The sequence below is a fragment of the Abramis brama genome (assembly GCF_963993115.1).
Source record: "Abramis brama genome assembly, chromosome: 21".
Classification (NCBI taxonomy): Eukaryota; Metazoa; Chordata; class Actinopteri; order Cypriniformes; family Leuciscidae; genus Abramis; species Abramis brama.
Window position 1 is genome coordinate 26,391,555 of NC_139983.1, and position 18,438 is coordinate 26,409,992.

Below are 18,438 nucleotides of genomic sequence, written 5' to 3' on the forward strand. Positions count from 1 at the left end.
CTAGTGTTCATATTGCAAATGGATCAGATGACCCTTTGCAATTGGGGAGGAGCCACCTTGGAGTCCTCCATCTGCTGCCTATCAAGGGAATGAAGATCATCTTCAAGTGTCCTTGTCTTGAAAAGCCCCTGATAGAACAACATGATGGAAGGCAATTAATGATCCCTTTAAAGTCATGTAGGAAGATTCTGATCACGCTGCATCCTCATGCATTTATTATATCAATTGAATTTGCATGTGACTTTAGCAAAAAAAAATGTTAATGATGGCTTAGAAAAGCACTTTTGTTATGGCATTAGTTTGAAATCAGAAATTATTATGCTCTCTCTTTTTGCACATGCATAATAATGGTTAATTATTGTTGAAGCTATGGTGTAACAGTTAGCATATACCCATGACTTTGTACCAATAGTGCTGCTGATGCAGGTTTGGTAATTAATATCCTAGTTCTTCGTCTCTTTACTTTCCAGTAATTCTATACTATCCTGCAGGACATGACCAAAGTCTATGTCATAGTATGAGTAACTGAATATCACAGTAAATGTCACAGTAAACTGGACTATCCGATAATATTATATTATATTATATTATATTATATTATATTATATTATATTATATTATATTATATTATATTATATTATATTATATTATATTATATTATATTATATTATATTATATTATATTATATTATATTATATTATATTATATTATATTATATTATATTATTACAAGTAAGTATTATTTTCCAAATTACAACAAATAATAATAAAAAAAAAACTTTCATTCATTGCTGATAATTTTGGCCCCAGCATCTAAAGGATCTCATTGTGTATTTTCTGGTTAGCCCGTACATTCTCTCTTCCTGTGTTTAGCTGAGGCAGCTATCTGGATCATCCACACACAGATTACCCTGCTAACCATCAATCCCTTTTCTAACAGTTGAGGGGATGAGACAAGCTTTTGGCTTCTATCCATGGCCTTCTCTCTCTCATCAGCTTCTAATCTGCTGTGTTTGAGTTAGGAGAGCCACAGTCCGTGCCATTCTGGACCCCGTCCACCCAGCAGGCCCAAGGCCCAAATGGCCTTGTATCTACCTCCATGCTGTCCACATCTGCTACCACTCTCAGAACCTCATGCCCTATTGGGTGTACAGAGCACACGGACACACAAACATATGGATACGCACACAACCAGGCTTGTGCCATTTCTCATGCAAGTAACTGCAGGCGCCTGGTCAAATTCATCCATCAGTCTAAGACGTCCTTCAATCTGGACCACAGCTAATGCATTAAAACAACTGTGTAAGAGCGACTGCAATCATTGGAATGTTCTTTAAGCCAGCAGAGAATGCAATCAATCTTCAAAATATTACTTTAACCACAAATGTACATGCACAGAGTGACAAACAAAACAGGCAGAAACCATACAGCTAATTGGACACATGTGAGAATGGTATTATTAGTGTTTTACTTCGATTACATGCTGGTTTTGTTCCTCCATAGTGAAATTGTGATTCTGTGTGTATTCCCTAAGTGAAAATAAGAGCTAACAGACTATGTAGCGAATCGATCTTCAGTATTGAGTGTTTGTAGTTATACTTGTACCATATTATTTTAAGATGAAAGCCACACTGATCCAGGCCATTTGTCCACTCTGAGAAAATTTCACATGCTGGGAGAAGCCTGTTATCATCTTCTGTTGCATTTCTTTTGTCTCATATGTATGAAAGCTAATTTCAGCCATATCATAATATATATATATAACATCATAATATCATAATATATATAATATCATAATATATAAATCCTAATTATGATTCGAAATCATAAAAATAAAAAGTCATGAATATGATATGTCAATTGTTTTTGTCATATTGTGACTGTTTTTTGTCAATTTAGACTTATAATTTAGACTTTTGTCAATTGTTTTTTGACATTATTTTAATTGAAATTATGAGATAAAATGTCAGACTTTCACAGTCAAAATGAAAAAGTCAAAATTAAGAAATAAGAACAAAAGTAGAAATGATGACAGTCAAAGAAATTTCATGTTATGAAATGAAATTTCACATTAGAATGTCATGATTTAGAATTTTTATCTCATAATTAAAGTTTTTGTAATAATGACTTTTTATGATAATTTACCAAAGCATGATTTTTTCCCCTTATGTCCATACAAATGGCTTATTCAAATAACACTTCATCAAACAAAAGCTTGATTAATATCGATATCGTAATTACACTTGTTTTTAAGGTGTCCCAGTGTAATTATACATTTAAGTACTGTGTAATAATAATGAAGAACATGTGCGTACTATAGGGTTAGTGTTAGGATTTGGTTTTAGTTTAGGGTTAGTTGCTTGTAATTATGCATAAATCACTGTTGTTACTAAGTACATGTAAAATATGTAAAATATGTAACAAGGACACTAAAAAAAATAACAAATTCCTCAAAAAGTGCTAAATTACATTAAATTATAGAAACTTAAAGGGCCGTTGAATGCTTGATTCTGACTAGCTGACGAATGTCCTAAGTATGCAAAACAAAACATTTGTTAAAAAATCCATCCACCACTTCTCAGCCAGTTTTTTTTTCCTATAACAAAAGCTGTTGACATTACGTCATCCATAGTCTGGTCTCAGCTCTATGACTGGTGGTGGCTGCGGGCCCTTGGCAGTGATGACATACGAGTGAGACCCGTGCAGTGTGGGATATGCTGCCCGCTGCTCCAATGAGCCAGAAGCTCCCTGCCTCAGCACTGCTGCGAGAGAGCAGATAAGCACGGACGGGGGTTCGCTGCTCCCATTTAAACTGCACAGTGCCGCTCTGCCTACACTCAGCCTGGGAACCACACAGCAAAGAAACAAAGCACCCTCCCGGTGAGGAGACTGTATTATCATGCCAACCAGCGAGCAGCCAGCGAGACACAGGGAGCTAGAAACCCTTTAAAAGCACAGCAGTGGAGAGCAACACAGAATGAAAAACTCTTTGGATAGGATTAGTTTATCAAAACGTCATTTGAGTTATAATTATTAACATAGGACGCCTGTGATGTCATGGCCTGTGATTTTACTAAGGCCTTGTCCACACTAATACGTTTTCGTTTGAAAACGCATCTTTTTTTTCTCCGATTTGGCTCCGTCCACACTGAGACTGCGTTTTTATTAATGAAAACGAAGCTTTTTGAAAACGCTCTCAAAAGTGGATAAATTTGAAAACGCCGTTTTCGCGTTGTAGTGTGGACTGTGAAGCCGGAGGTTTTTGAAAACGATGACGTAAGTTTAGTCATGTGATCCATGTTGTACCAATCATGTTTACCGGGCTGTTATTGTGGCTGTTATGTGCTTCACTTTTACACTGTTGCTAAAATATGTTACTTTGCACACTCTTCAAATCACAGTCGTGCAAAGATGACAGAATATGTACTCACATTTGCTGTCCTGTGGCAATACAGGAGAGCAGTTGCGTTTTAGACCAAACATATGGTGACTGAGTGCGACCTGGACGCATCAGTGAATGGTGAGATATTTTGCTAAATAAAATTATCCTGTCAGAAGAATTGCGCGATAACTTTATTATTTCTTTTTCCATCTGTATCATCTCAGTGAGCTTTTGTGAGGTTTTACGCATGCGCAGTAAGGTGAATTTAGAAGTTTCTCATCCACACTGAAACGTCGGAAAACGCCTGAAAACGCTAGTGTGGACGGAGAGCGTTTTTAAACGAAAACGCCGTATCTGGATTAATGTAGATGTAGCCTAAGATGGAGCGTCTATTACCTGGAAGGACAAGTGATCTGTAAAACCCATTGAAAATATTAATCAAGATTATGTGGCGTAAATTTATATATATATATATATATATATATATATATATATATATATATATATATATATATATATATATACTGACAATTGGTTTGTGTTGTGCACCTGTTATTTTACCCAGGAAGTTAATAAGGTGCACAAGGCAATGGAACGATAAAAGTTAGCTTTGGGTACGTTATGAAGGTCAAAAGAAATGGAGAAGCAATCACAGGAATTCCTGTCCGGGCAGGATTAGAATTACACGTACAAGTACATCTGTGAAACAAATTTACCTGATCTCCTCAGGGAAATCTAGTCCTGTGCGAATAGCGCTTAGAGGCAGACAGACAGACAGATAACGTCTCTCACAATTCTCCATGTATCACCAACTCATCCAGATTTGGTGTTTGCATTGTAGATGTGCTTTGCAGGCCACGGGGGAGTGTGTTCCTCTTCTTTAACAGGACTGTATTAACCCTATGCTAATGCACCAGATGTCCAGCTCAAATAAATCAGTTGGTAACAGAGTCCACATCTGCAGTGGAGGGAGCGAAGGGAACTCAACACCTTTAGCTTCTTTCACCATAAACTATTCAGCTGCTGCTTCTCATCCATCTGGGTGCAATTTTGTAAACGAACAAAGGGTACGAGCTAAATGGCTGCATCCTATTAACCAATCACCTGAATTAACAGTGAAGACCAAAGGAAGAGAGAGGGAAAATTATTAGGCTGCCATTCATTTATTCAAAGGTGAAGTGTGTATGTTTTCAATGTTAAAATGCTGAAACAAGAATTAAACCACTTGGAGTTTGCTCTGTCCCAACTGGCACCCTTAGCCTTTGTGTGAATTTACACTTTGCTGCATTGACTCTTGGGTAAGAGTCCGCTGTGAAGTCTGTAGTGCACCAGTGCAAACTTGACAAAAGTGTGCACAGAGGCCCACAAAACACCCTGCTGAAACATAAAAGCAACAAATGGGACACTTGTTCAAATGTTTGGGGTCAGTAAGATTTTTAATAAATTAAAACTTTTATACAGCAAGGATACACTAAGTTGATCAAAAGTGAAACTAAGATAAAATTGCAACAAAAAATATACTATACTAAAATATATATAACAATGCTGTTCTTTTGAATCTATTCATCAAAGAATCCTGAAAAAAGTATCTGGTTTCCACAAAAAGATGAAACAGCAATAAGAAATGTTTCTTGAGCAAATCATCATATTAGAATGATTTCTTAAGGATCATGTGACACTGAAGACTGGAGTAATGATGTTGAAAATTCAGCTTTCCCATCACATGAATATATTACAGAAAACAGCTCTTTTTAATTCTAATATTCTTTCACAATATTACAGTTTTTGCTGTATTTTAGATCAAATTAATGCATCCTTGGTGAAGCATAAGATACTTCTTTAATATATATATACTGTATAATGTATAATGTATATATATATATATAAAAAAACATACCAACCCCAAACTTTTGAATGGTAGTGAACTGAAAATCATATCTGTTATACAACGAACGCTGGTATAAACCTTTATCCATGAATACATCCAGTGATTAGCTGTCCAGTACACTCGATTTTAATAAAGCATTCATTTATAGACATTGAGGCAATTTTAATTACTCTCATGTGACTGTTAACACTCTGAAATTTTCATGGCTAAACTATTAAAAACACTACACGGCTATAAATTGCATTTACCACATACCAAAGATTATGTAAAAAAAAAGAAATCCCTATATAGTAATATTTCTGTTGATATGATGAGATAACTTCCAGTGAGAAAAGCTTAAAATTGCTAATAATTAAACAGCCTCACCACCTTGTACTGTACTTCACACTGTCCAGAATTCAGAGGGATACTACATACATATTCATGCCTTCTATTTAATTAATTTTTGTTAAATATGCCGTTTATGTATAAAACCATGCTTCTTTTGGCCATTTTACAAGCTGTGTTTGAGAGAGCGTGGTATGAATCAAATGAATCATTCCTTTTGGTTTAGCTGATGAGTGATCTAAAAATGATCATCTCATAGGATTATTCAATGCTCTACAGTTTGTGGACTTAAGGTCATCACACAAAATATGTTTTATGGTCTATGAGAGGCTGTACATTTGTCTTTGTTGTCTGCGGCTGCCATTAGATGATTATTTCTTTAATTCTTATTTAAAATGAGGTCTATGTCCATGTGGAACCTCTGGATGAGTGATTCGAGACACACTACTGGCGATGTGAACCAGAAATAAACAAACATTTTGTGCTCTAGCAAAGCGATACTTGCCAAACCCAACATATTTTCAAGTAGTTTAGTTTTTCCACTTTGGATTTGTAACCAACCCCCAGCAGCTGTCAGGCCTGTGAAAGGTCCAGACACACACATAAACACACACATGCAAATAAACAGCTCTGCTGAACACTGCCTGAGGCAACTACGACATACCTACAATGGCCATTACTTGAACATAGATAAACAGGTACAGCTGTAATTGCAAACAGACTGTCTTATCCATAATAAGCTAGATTACAAGGGTTGCACAAAATCCAGAATGTAATTAATGAGGGTGAATTGACTTGAATTAGGGGAATTGGAATTGAATTTAGAATCAAAGGTGTCCTGTTTTCACCATTATGGTCTAAAAAACATTAAATGATTAAAAAGAGCTATATTTTTAGCTATATATTAAAACATTGATTATTAATATAAACTAATGTTTTTGGAAAATACTCCCTTTGTTACTGTATGATCATATTTTAATTGGTAGTTCATACTGAAAATCAAATGTATTATTAAAAAATACACTTGCACTGTAAAAGCAGTTCTATCCATTTCTTTGAATCTAAGTTTAAAGCAATTTTATGCTATAAAAATGTAAGTGCAGTTCTTCATCTTGTTTCACACTTTGGTTCTACCAGAAAGACTCGGGAGAATTATTTCAACAAATCGTACATTTATTGACAGCTCAGCAAGCTGATAATATACAAAGTCATTTGGCGTAGGCCCCGTCCGTAGTGCATAATCCGAGGGTATCGGATCTGCAATTCCTGCCTAAAGATGAAGGCAGGGGCGCAGCCGACCCCCCCGGGAGGTATGGACAGGACCATCCTGGTGGTGGTGGGGAGGATGGGGGTAATCGTCGCTTCAGTATCTGCGAACTCAAACGTGTAAGTACCGAGCTTTTATACAGTGAGCATAAGAATATGATTGGATAGAAGTGAAGCAATAGTTGACGTAGTAATTGAGTCTTCCCGGCAGAACTTATGCTAAAGCTTTCATTTCTAATTCAGTTCATATTGATAAACTGAACTGAAATTTAAAAGCCATTCTCAATTTACTTATGAATGGAGCACAATCCTATTGTTTACATTTTAATAATGAGCTTTAAAAAAGCATAGCACATATTCAGAAACTGTAGGAAGAAAAAAACTTGCTTGTTGGAGCTGTGGCTTAGTGGTTTGTGCACATACTCTGACAAATATTGAGTTCTGGTACTCATATGGGCAAAGTCCCTTTCAAGGAAAGTCTGTTAACTCAGCGGCCATATTTGCAACATCTCCGGGCAGTTATTTCGGGCATCCAAAGTCATATCTATTTGAATGGGGGAATCTTGAAATCTCAAAACCTGCTTAGCAGCAACAAATTCTGACATGAACTGCCCCATAAATGATGTTTCTTATACTCTATTAGCATTAAAAAAGGGTATTTTTCAAGCTAGACCAGCAAATGCGCACATGCAGTCCTAAGCACGAGTCTCAGGTTGGGAACCGGAGCTTCTAACGACAGCTCCAGTGACACAATGACTTTACTAATTATCGATTGGCTCTTTTATTTTGAAGGCGGGATGTATTCCACCATATTGTGAGTTGTAGTTTCTCCCATTCATAAGTAATAGGATTGCACCGAGTGCACCTTATACGTTTACTAGAGTATCTCTATAGTTTTTGAAATGGGTGATTTGAGTTCAGATTTGAGTTCACCCTCTCTTTTCATCCATCATTAGAGAGCATCACTAATTAAAAACAAAAACAAAACAAACTCTTGATAAAAAAAGTGAAATTAGGTAATGCACAATGTTTACTGCAGTGCTTTTCAAGCTAATCAAAGCACTATAGCGAAGTGTAATATTACAACAAAGGAAAGAAAAAAAAATCAACCAAATTTATTCTTCAAAATCAAGTCTGAAAGACACAAAAGTTGAAGTAAGAGCTGATATGGGTGCATCAGAGCAGCACTAGTCAGATGCCACGTCTGTTGAGAAACTCTTTCAGCGCTAAAGCCTGGCCTCACCTCAGCTAGCTCTCAAGCCCTGTATACTCACTTAATACCCTCCTCTGCTTCCTGCCCCAGCCTCGGCCTCCTGTCATGCATATCAATGCTGCATGAGAGCTAGAACAGAAGGATTGAGGATTGGGCCGAGCACTGAAGCCTACACAACAGTCGGAATCAATCAAGTCTCTAGGATTACTGCTCCACTGAGTTGTGATCAATAGATCCACAGCACTATCCCCCTACCAGGAGATTGACGGGGGTAAATAAGAGTCCATTGGCTGATGCCACACCTCTTATGTAGCCCCCCCTCTGCTCCGATCTTCCATGAATGCCCACACCAAAAGGGAAGGCTGGGGAGCAGAGGGCAGGTTTTGTAGTAAGTGGGCAGAGCAGAGGTTCCTCTTTGGTCCAGCGCCTTCACACAATGACCACAGAAGAGAACAATTATTCCTGTTGTGGCTTTAAAATGTCTCGACAATTGAATAGAGTGAAAGAATGATTGATTGATTGATAGACAGATAGTCGCAGAGACAGAGGGGGAGGAAGCGCAGATATAAGAAACGTCCCTTTCTGATATCTTGAACTTTAGGACAGAGTGAGTCTTGTGATATCAAAATGACACTGAGATGAACAAAGTGGGGTTTTAATGAAAAGCAGGGGGCTTTTTCATGCGTTGGCAGCCGACTCAAATGTCAGAGCTGAACATACATTAAGCACAGAGCTTACGTCAGTGTGTTTTTCTAAGAATGACCAGAAGGGGGCACTGCTGTAGTTTTGAATGGGATTTAAGGGGAGACAACTCAGCAGTGAGGCTGTCACACATTTTGAACACACACAAACACACACACACACACACACATACTGTGCCAGGCCAAACATTCCTGTTTACAAATAAATTCCTTACATATGCCAGATCTACAAGAAACATCATACATATCTCCTCACATTTCCTAAAGTATGTGCAATTCACATTAACATAAACCAGTCTATGGAGGTCTTAGCTGGTTTGAGGTGGTCTCTTAACCTCAGACCATGTTAGTGACTGCATAGCAACACCCTGGCAACCACACACATCGTAGTGACACATTCTGCATGAGCAATTGTCAGAAAAAATGTACAACAAAATTAAAACAATTTTTTACAATGCTCATTTATTGGTCTTAGCTGGTTGTTCAGCTGGCATCCAAGCCTGACTAGCTGATAAGTGTCCAAAACCCCTATAAAACCTGTGAAGACCAGCCACTAGTTATCCACTTTAGTCTGGTGTATTCTATATTTCCTCCAGTAATGATTCTGGTTTGTTTACTTAGCATAGGGTTTGCCTAATTTGGCTTGTGTCATGCATTTTGATAAAAACCACAAAGTATGATTTAATGCACTTTGTGTGGTGTTTTTTTCAGCATGGAGTCTGGTTTTATGTTATTTTACCCTAGTAGTTTTGTTCCTGGTTCAACAGTATGTCATGCCATGTTGTCATCTGCCTAACTTGTCTAGCTTCTACCAAATTTGCACCAAAATATCACAGAAGTTGGACTTTTATGCATTTAACATCAACAACATTTACCCATCTGTCTGCATATGAATAGACCTGTGACCACTGTTAGTATAATTGAGATGCTATTACATTTTAATAAATATTTCAAATCTGAATAGTTTTAGTTATCTATAATAACCCTGCCTGCAACCCACTTTTGGGTCACGGCCCAATAGCTGAGAACCACTGGCTTACATAACCAGCAGGCCTTGTACTTATTACAGTGGCGTCATTAAACAAGACACAGCACATCTGGCTAATGCTACAGACGACAAGTAAGAGTAAGTCTAACCTCATGAGAGCCATAACAGCGGCAGATAAAGACTTTAGCAGAGGCACTGACCTCCTGCGCATGGCTTACCTGCGGAACAGCTGCAGTAATGTCCTCAGTCAGGTAATTAGTCTTGCATTAATACACACACTGATCTTATCTGCTCTATTAGACGACCATACGGCCACAATGATTTATGCTCCTCTGAACTCTCTTATGCTGCCTGCAGTTCAGGCTACATAGTTATATTGGTGGAAGGCGTTATTCAACAGACCCTTAGGGAAGGCCAAGAGAGCTCAGCTTTAATACTGAGGCAAACGCATTGCTGACCTTCTGAGATCGGCAGGATCAAATGGTAGTTTAGTGCAGTTTAAATTGTGCTGTGACACCGCCAGGCTTCAAATTAAGACATTTAGTTGGGGGATTCAATAACAATGAACAGCAAATGTTGATTTATGCATTTGTTTGTTTATTTGGTGATTAGTGCTGAATAAGGTGCGGCCTCACACAAGAACATCTGCATGATTGCGAGTGTAATATTGCATTAATAGAGTAGTTTAATTATAACAAGAAGTTGTTTAACTTGCCTTTTAAGGCTCGTTCACACCAAGGACGATAACTATAATGATAGCAATAAAGATGACGCTGTAAAAATCATTCTAAATGTAAAAGAATAGCCGAGTCAACACCACAACTAACAACAACGACAGAGAAACAAAATAATTGGAATTACTTTCACAACCTTTTTTTTTTCCAGCTGATGAACAAAATAGTTATCACTATAGTTAATATTCTTGGTGTGAACGGGTCTGTAGACACAATATTCCCAGTGTTTTTTCTTCTTCGCCAACAAAAATAGTTATAAATGAAGCCAAAAATCAGCTGTGCTTCTCAGAGAAACCCAGTCATGTACTACGTCAGAAAACTTGTTGCCTTACTGCCTTATTAGACAATGACTTTGTAGGCAGCATTTGTGCATGAAGATAACTCATGAAACTTCTGAGGCAGCATAACGGTATCTATAGCAAAGTAGAGCAAGCTTTGGTGATAACTATGCAAATATTGAATTACTACAATATTAACAAAATTTCTTGCTAGAACATTGGTCAGAAACACACATTTACACATAAACTGATGACCAACCGCAACTTTCAGACGCCATCTTTATTTTTAAGCTCAGCTGTCACAGAATGGAAAGCACAGGATTGTGGGATATCAAAGGCAGCAAAGAATATATCTGCTGCCTTCAAAGATCAAGGGATCTCAAGAGCTAACACTGCATTCAGACGTGCTTTGATGCCTTGAATGCATACTCCGAAGGCAGCATTTTTAATCTTTCAGACGCAGCCAAGGTGTTTAGTTCCTGAATGAATCTGGGGTTTCCAATGAATCGGTTAAGTGAATGATTCACTGATTCATAACACCCCAATAGTCACTTGTTGCCACCCACTTTTTTGTCACCTTTTTCTGTGAAAAAAAAAAATTCAATTTGTTATTTTTCTGTTTGTGTTCTTTGTACTGAGCTAAATGGTCAGTCTGTGACATTTACATGCATATTCGCCATACTTCACCAAACTTGAACATTCATACGCAGATGTGGTCTCCTGTGATTGTATGCGTATGAAATGAAGTCAATGGATCACAGTCTAGCGTGACATTGAGGTTTGACATTCTATCTGAAAGACAAACACTAACAAGGAGAGTGATACAAACAGTGAAAAGTCATTGTGCTTTTGGACAGCACCTCAATAAGCACACTTCCCAACTGTATAGTATGTGAAAAGAGTAGTATGTCCAAATTCACAGTATTCATAAAACAATAGGCAAAAATTCATATTACTACTTCAGGCAATATTTTGTAGTGCACATCCAATGGACACTTTACTATCCATGAGGCCACGGGAGAGGAATTGTGAATGGCGGTAAAGTGAAGCAACTGACGCTGTTGGTCACATAACAATGACAACATGACAGATGTAGTGCAGTACATCTGATTGAAATTCATACTACATTATATAGAACATACTTTAACATACAGGTCATGAACTAATTACTAATAAGTACCTACTCAGAGAGTGTGCGACTTTGAACGCAGACTTTGAAGTCTGATGCTTGACCAATCAAATTTGAGGGCTGATTAATTGTTTTATAATCTATAAAATGGCTAATTTACATTTAAAGGAGGCGTGTTTGTGTATACTAAATACTAAAAAAGTATGATAATGGCTTAATTGACATAAATAGACTGCACCATTTAGCAAAATGCACCTGGCTAAATTGGATTGCTGGTGTCTTCAGTTTTGAAATACCACATGTATTTGCCAGTTCAAAAAAAAGTCAAGAAGAGGAAGAAACAAAATAAGATAAGTCTTGAAAGGATTCTGTAAGAAAAAGGAAGTTAGCGCTCTGCTAACTGTCAAAGCATGTTCATCTAATTCAAATGAGAGACACATCTATGAATGCCAAGAATGGACTGGCAAATGCATCAGCTACTGTGTAGAATGTCGAACAGTCAACAGCGAAGGTAAAGCGTTCTGAACATAACGCACTCTCAGTGACAGCCACACTTAATGGCTTTAGTGCAGAAGCTTGAGACGCAGCTAATGATGGCCCCGGCCCTATTAACTTCACCCACGCTGAAAGACACATAGATTATTTATGCACAGAAAGATGTGTTGTACTGACATTGATGCAGAAAAATATATGACAGCCAAAGAGTCGCGCACACGCTAGCACAATGGTTTGAATAATGGCAGGATGACAGGCGGAAGAGAAAGGTGTGATTTAATGCAATTCAATGGTTGTTTTATTTTGCATTAATGCAGTCTGTGCTTTTAAAGGCTGATTCCACTCATTACGCTCCTCAGGTTATAAGTTTGGTCGTTCTTTGAAAGTCTTGTTTTGTTTTGTTGAAGCATAGGCTTTCTTTAGCCTTTGGTTGCAAGCTTGTTTATTGAGAGCTTTCCTCTAAAAGGTCTCAAAGAAATCGAATTCTCTTTCAAACATCCCACCTAAACCTTTGGAGAAACTACTCTTCAGAGTAATGAAGTAATACTTGTCTGGAAAAAAATGATAATATTATAAAGATGAACCATGGCAGGCCTTCACTCACATCATTGGACCCCACAGTTTGAAACCAGATCTTTTCATCTCATGCTATCGACTAAACTGAAGATCAACCTGTAGGCCAACTGGTACCCCAAATGTCCCCTCCCCCATACCATTCTTCACCTCTGATGTGCACATGTTTGTCTTTCGTTAGCTTTCATCTCTCTTTTTATTGAACTTAACCACCGGCATGAATGCGTCTGGCTTTGATGTGATGCTCAACCAAGCATAAATCCATATTTACCCCACTGCTCATCTCCAAGCTAACAAACATTAGCCGTGTTGTTTTTTGATTAGCACGGGCTGAAGTCAGTGGTGTAAACCTGAAATGTCTGCCTTGACTGCTTTATCCGAAACGGATGAACTTGAATCTGACAACGATTTACGCACTGTTGTTGTACGTATCGTGACAGTTCGGAAATAAAATGTCAGCCAATGATGCTAAATATGAATGGGTTAGTTCACCCAAAAATTACAATTCTGTGATTACTTACCCTGATGTCGTTCCAAACCTGTAATACTTTCATTAATTTTCGGAATGCCCGTTCACAATGCAAACAATGCACTCGCGTTGCTTCATACAATTGAGGTTAATCCACTGGAGGCTTGAAATTGGTAGTTGTTTAGCTGTCAATGGAGGGACAGAAAGCTCTCAGATTTCATTAAAAAGATCTTCATTTGTGTTCCGAAGATGAGCGAAAGTCTTAAATAATTACTTGCGAATAAATAAAGACAGAATTTTCATTTTTGGGTGAACTAACCCTTTAATGATCGTGTTCGAAAAAACGTACCACCTACACTAAACCAAACCGATAGTGTTAACAAAAGCAACAAGATGCAAATAAACATTTTCTGAAGCAACCATTCCATTTGCGCTTGCTTCTACAAGTCTTAAACTCATTTATCATGAATCGTGTTTCACAGGACTCGTAATCCTGCTCCGACACACTTACCTGTTATACCTTGCACACCTTGAATAGCTGATTCAGGTGTTTTTGATTAGGGTTGGAGCTAAACTCTGCAGGATGGCAGTCTCTGCCCCTTTAATATTGAAAGCGAAAGTGCCCTTTTCGAACGTATCACGGTACACAGCGCAACATGATTTCTATGCATGCCACTGATTTGAAGGACACTTAAAGCAACCAATCACACTTGTGTTTACACTTAACAGTTTGTGTTAAAGAACAGATAAATGTATAAATGATAATATAATAATAACTATAAACTAAATTGACATTGAAAGACAAAAAGATAAGCCACGCATTAATCTAGGCCCATGTGCTTTGAAAGCAAGCTGAAGAGTTATTGTTCTCCACTGCTTAGAGCTGGTCTGATATGCTGACAGGAGATGGAATGATCAGGGACTCTCTCCGTGATCCCGAACCATGGTGTTGAGGGGTGTGCATTCCAAGAGGATTTGTGTCGGGCTATCGCTGATGGAGAACACTCTCTAAATGGAAGAGATGTCTATTCCTTCACAATATCGTATGAAGAGCCCCACCAATTCACGGCTATGTGCTTAATTACCACTGAAGAATTTTTTATTTATTTATTATGGACACTTGCATGAATAATGTAACATGTCTTACATAATCGTATGCGCCATATTTGAATGTATGTGAATGCAATGGATAGGATTGGCAATGGATATTATGAATATTACATTCCTCACACTTGATTTTAATTTTTCATTGAAGCAGTCTTCTTTGAATGCCAGGGAACCCAGGCAATGATTAAACTCATTCCCAGCTAATTCCAAATAGAATGAAGAGTTGACAAACTGTGACATCATAGCTCATGCACAAAGACAAACATTTTTCTGTGAACCTCACCAAAAGCAGTTGTGAACAAAGGCTCAGCACAGGGCCCCAAATTCTTCAAAGTGGCCTACAGAGCTAATTGTTTTCTTTTGTCTTTTAAAGTAAAAAAAGAAAAAGTACAAAGAAGAAAAATCACAGCAATAATGTGATTAATACTTTTAGCCCACAGTGAGAACAGGAGTCTAATGTTAAAATGAACAACTAGTTATGTAAATGAGTGGCTATGAAGGGGTCTTATTTGAAGTTGGAACGTTTGTTGTGGGCTCCCACTGTACTCTCTGCTTTCTCATCACAGCGAGGGACCTTTTAGGCATTTCAGTAGGGAATTAATCTGAATTATTAATCTCGCTGATCCACAAATGATGTTGCCTCCAGTCTCTTTTGGGCCTCTTGTTTTGTGGTACACAACACCCTTATCTGTTAGAAGACACAAAATGTATTCTGATTTAATAAAACACACACATATATATATAACAATATCACCGATAGAGTGTGGGTTCCTTGCCACTGTCTCCTTTCAGCTTGCTTAGCTGTGGACACTTAATATTCTGCAATATTATTGATTTGACTGCACTGACATTATTGGAATGAGAACTGAACTGAGCTGGACAATGACATCAGTTTTCTACAGAGCTGCTTTATAACTGAATTGAGCTAATTTCATATTTGATCATCTTTACAGTTATTGAACAAAACTGAATCAACTCTGAACTGACACAAGCTGAACAATGACACTATTTTCTTTTTAGAGCTGCTATACAGCAGAATTGAACTGTTTGCATCATTGAATCATTATTTTTGTTGTTTATCCCTGTAAAGCTGCTTTGACACCATCTCTATTGTATAAAGCACTATATAAATGAAGGTGACTTGACAATATAATTTAACAGTTAGTAGTAAACTTGTGACGTTTAAAAGTCAGTTACAAGGCAAATCCGGCAGATCAGAAGGCAAAGAAAAAAAAAAAAGCATTTTAAAGACATTCTCAAACACATATCTTCCATGTTAATCTGAGTTTTTCCCCTAATTATACCACTGTCTAGCATGGTTTCTATTTCTGCTGAGTTTTGCTGGTAGACCTGATCTACTGTTCAACTTTATTGGTCCAATAGTAAATATCAAATATGTTGAGATATGTTGCAATTTCATTTCACAGTAACATCCTGCCCTAATATGCCTGTCAACACTGAACGTGAAACTGCAGCACAATGTGACAAAGCCAGGAGATGCAATGTTTAATGTACTGGGCCCGGTTCCCCGATAACGCTCACTCTTAGCGCGCTAAGAAGACTCAAAAGATATATCTTACCAAAGTTGTTTATGTTCCTAAGTGTGTTCCCCGAACCATACCTTAGGAAGCTGTTTAAGATATACCTTCTTACGTGCGACGTTACCGGGTGCTGTCCGTGACGATGGTGCTGAATTGGTTGATATCGACGGCTCGAGAATCAATTATTCTCTCGTGCAGGGGCTGTTTATGTGAGAAAGCGGTGTTCTTTATAAAAGAAGCACTTCAGAAATAGTTGAAATTGCATTTATTAGGACGGATATTATAAAAAATAATCCAAACTATAATAGCCTATAATAGCCTAGCCTACATATTTTTAAATTGTATCATATATTGCTGCCATAATAACCATTTCAAATTTGTACGTGCTTTCTTCTCTTTCCCATTTTTGTTCGCTGAGGTGGAGCTGCGATGAAATATTGTTCTTGGAAATACTTTCCAGCATTTCAGTAATAAAAGTGTAGGCCTACATCTCGGTGCTCGGCAGTGATCAAAAAGGGTTTAAACAGTGAATTTTGAATCTCTTCTTGTAAACTCAGAGATGTGGATTCAGACGGCAATTAAATCACCACATGACCTGTTTGTCAAAAAACAGTAGGTACTAATTTGGCCAGGGATTTTTACGCGGGTTGGGTGAGAAAAAACACTGATATTATGGATTCGGACGGCACTAAAATCACCGACTCACCCCTATAAATGTTTAAAATACCATACAAGCCCATGAGAAACAATATTAGCGTCCGAATAGGACTTAACTGACAGTAGCCTATGCTTTCACTGGCCTTTAAAAGAGCGTTTTAATTAAATTAATAATATTGTATAATAATATAATTAAAAATCTAACAACAATCAGTGTAATGACAATTTTATTCTTTGCATGAAAACACTTGAATTAGCCTAATTGAACACTGACTGGGTGTATTAAAGCTTCAGAATTATATTCGTATAGACCTGCAACAGTGATAAGGTAAAGCTAAGAGTGGTCCAGACCAACCTTACGAAAGTGTGACTTACAGAAGATATACTTAGCGTACGAATGTGTCGGGAATCGTGCCATGACGTTAAGAGAGAGGTTAAGGAATAGGTTAAGAACTTCTTAGCGATAAGAACGTTTTGGGGAACCGGGCCCTGGTTTGTGAAAGTAATCTTTGGACCAATGATATTTCATTGTGGGCAGAGTCTAACGGCAAAGAAATAGAAACTAAGCGTCCATCAATAACGTTCAGTTGTTTGTTACGATGATTAAAACTAAAAACTCAAATTAGCATGTTTATCACATCTCGCCTGGTTACGACTTGAAATGCTGTGTTCAAGACTAATTTATTTGGATTTAATTGGCTCACAACAGATTTATCTTTCTACAATAAAAGATCACTGCAAGCCAAAATAATCCCAATAATAATTCATAAAAGCATAACGGAGGAAGTATCTATGAAAACTGTAGGGATTTTTATCAACTCAGTTGTTTTAATCAAACACTTGAATATGTAAAGCCGAATGGAGGAAAGATCAAAGAGAAAGGCCATAGGGCACTCATATGTAGTGTTGTAGTGGTGCGAAGAGTCTTCCTGGTACATTCATTAATTATTGAACCACAAAATATCCTCCAATGTGACTTGTAAAGGGAACCATGTGCTGGAGGAACATTTCTGGGAAAGATGTATGTCGGTTTGGCACATATATGGTGTGCATGTGTTAAATGATTTAAAGGAAATCCCAGAGAAAATAGTATGTGTGCCACTTCTCTCTGTTTTTAGGATGGAAGGAAACCAATGAATGTCTTGTGTTTCAGCAAGCAAGATCATTGTTTAAAGAGACAAAATGTACCTTAACCCACCACAGAGAGGGGATGGGGCTAAAGGCCTGATAAATCCATGTCAGCAGGGCCAAAATTATCTATCACCTTATTCAAACAAACTATCTGTTCACTGACACTCTCGGGCAGATGTTGTGTGTGTAAGTAGTGTCAGCACATGCTCCCCCAGCCTTCATCACTCTTGTCTTATCTAGTCTTTCTGTCTTCTTCTCATTGCATGTGGAATAGTCAGAATATCTCATTGCCTGACACACGTAGACTCACAATCCCTTTCCTGTTGTATTGGCTGAGTCTGGAAAGAAGAGATTTGGAAAGAAGAACAAGAAGAAAAAGTTAGAATTGGTGGGGAATGTAGACATTGAAGATGAGGACAGAAAAGAAGTAGGTTGAAAAAACACTAAACGGATCTCTTTAGTATCTCAATTGTTTCTCCAAGACAGCAATGAGATTTTGTGAAGAAAATGACCACATAAAATAATTCCATCTTGTGCCTCAGTTTGTGAATACAAACAAA

The 18,438-nt window shown here is 37.6% G+C and overlaps 1 pseudogene across 1 annotated transcript in view; it reads right to left on the bottom strand.

Moving 5' to 3' along the window:
• Positions 1-998: 998 nt before the first annotated feature.
• Positions 999-18,438, bottom strand: part of LOC311071779 (tartrate-resistant acid phosphatase type 5-like) — an 80,396-nt pseudogene continuing 62,956 nt past the window's right edge. The window contains exon 2 of the transcript in view: positions 999-1,138. The product of the transcript in view is annotated as a tartrate-resistant acid phosphatase type 5-like (transcript). The remainder of the gene's footprint in view (positions 1,139-18,438) is intronic.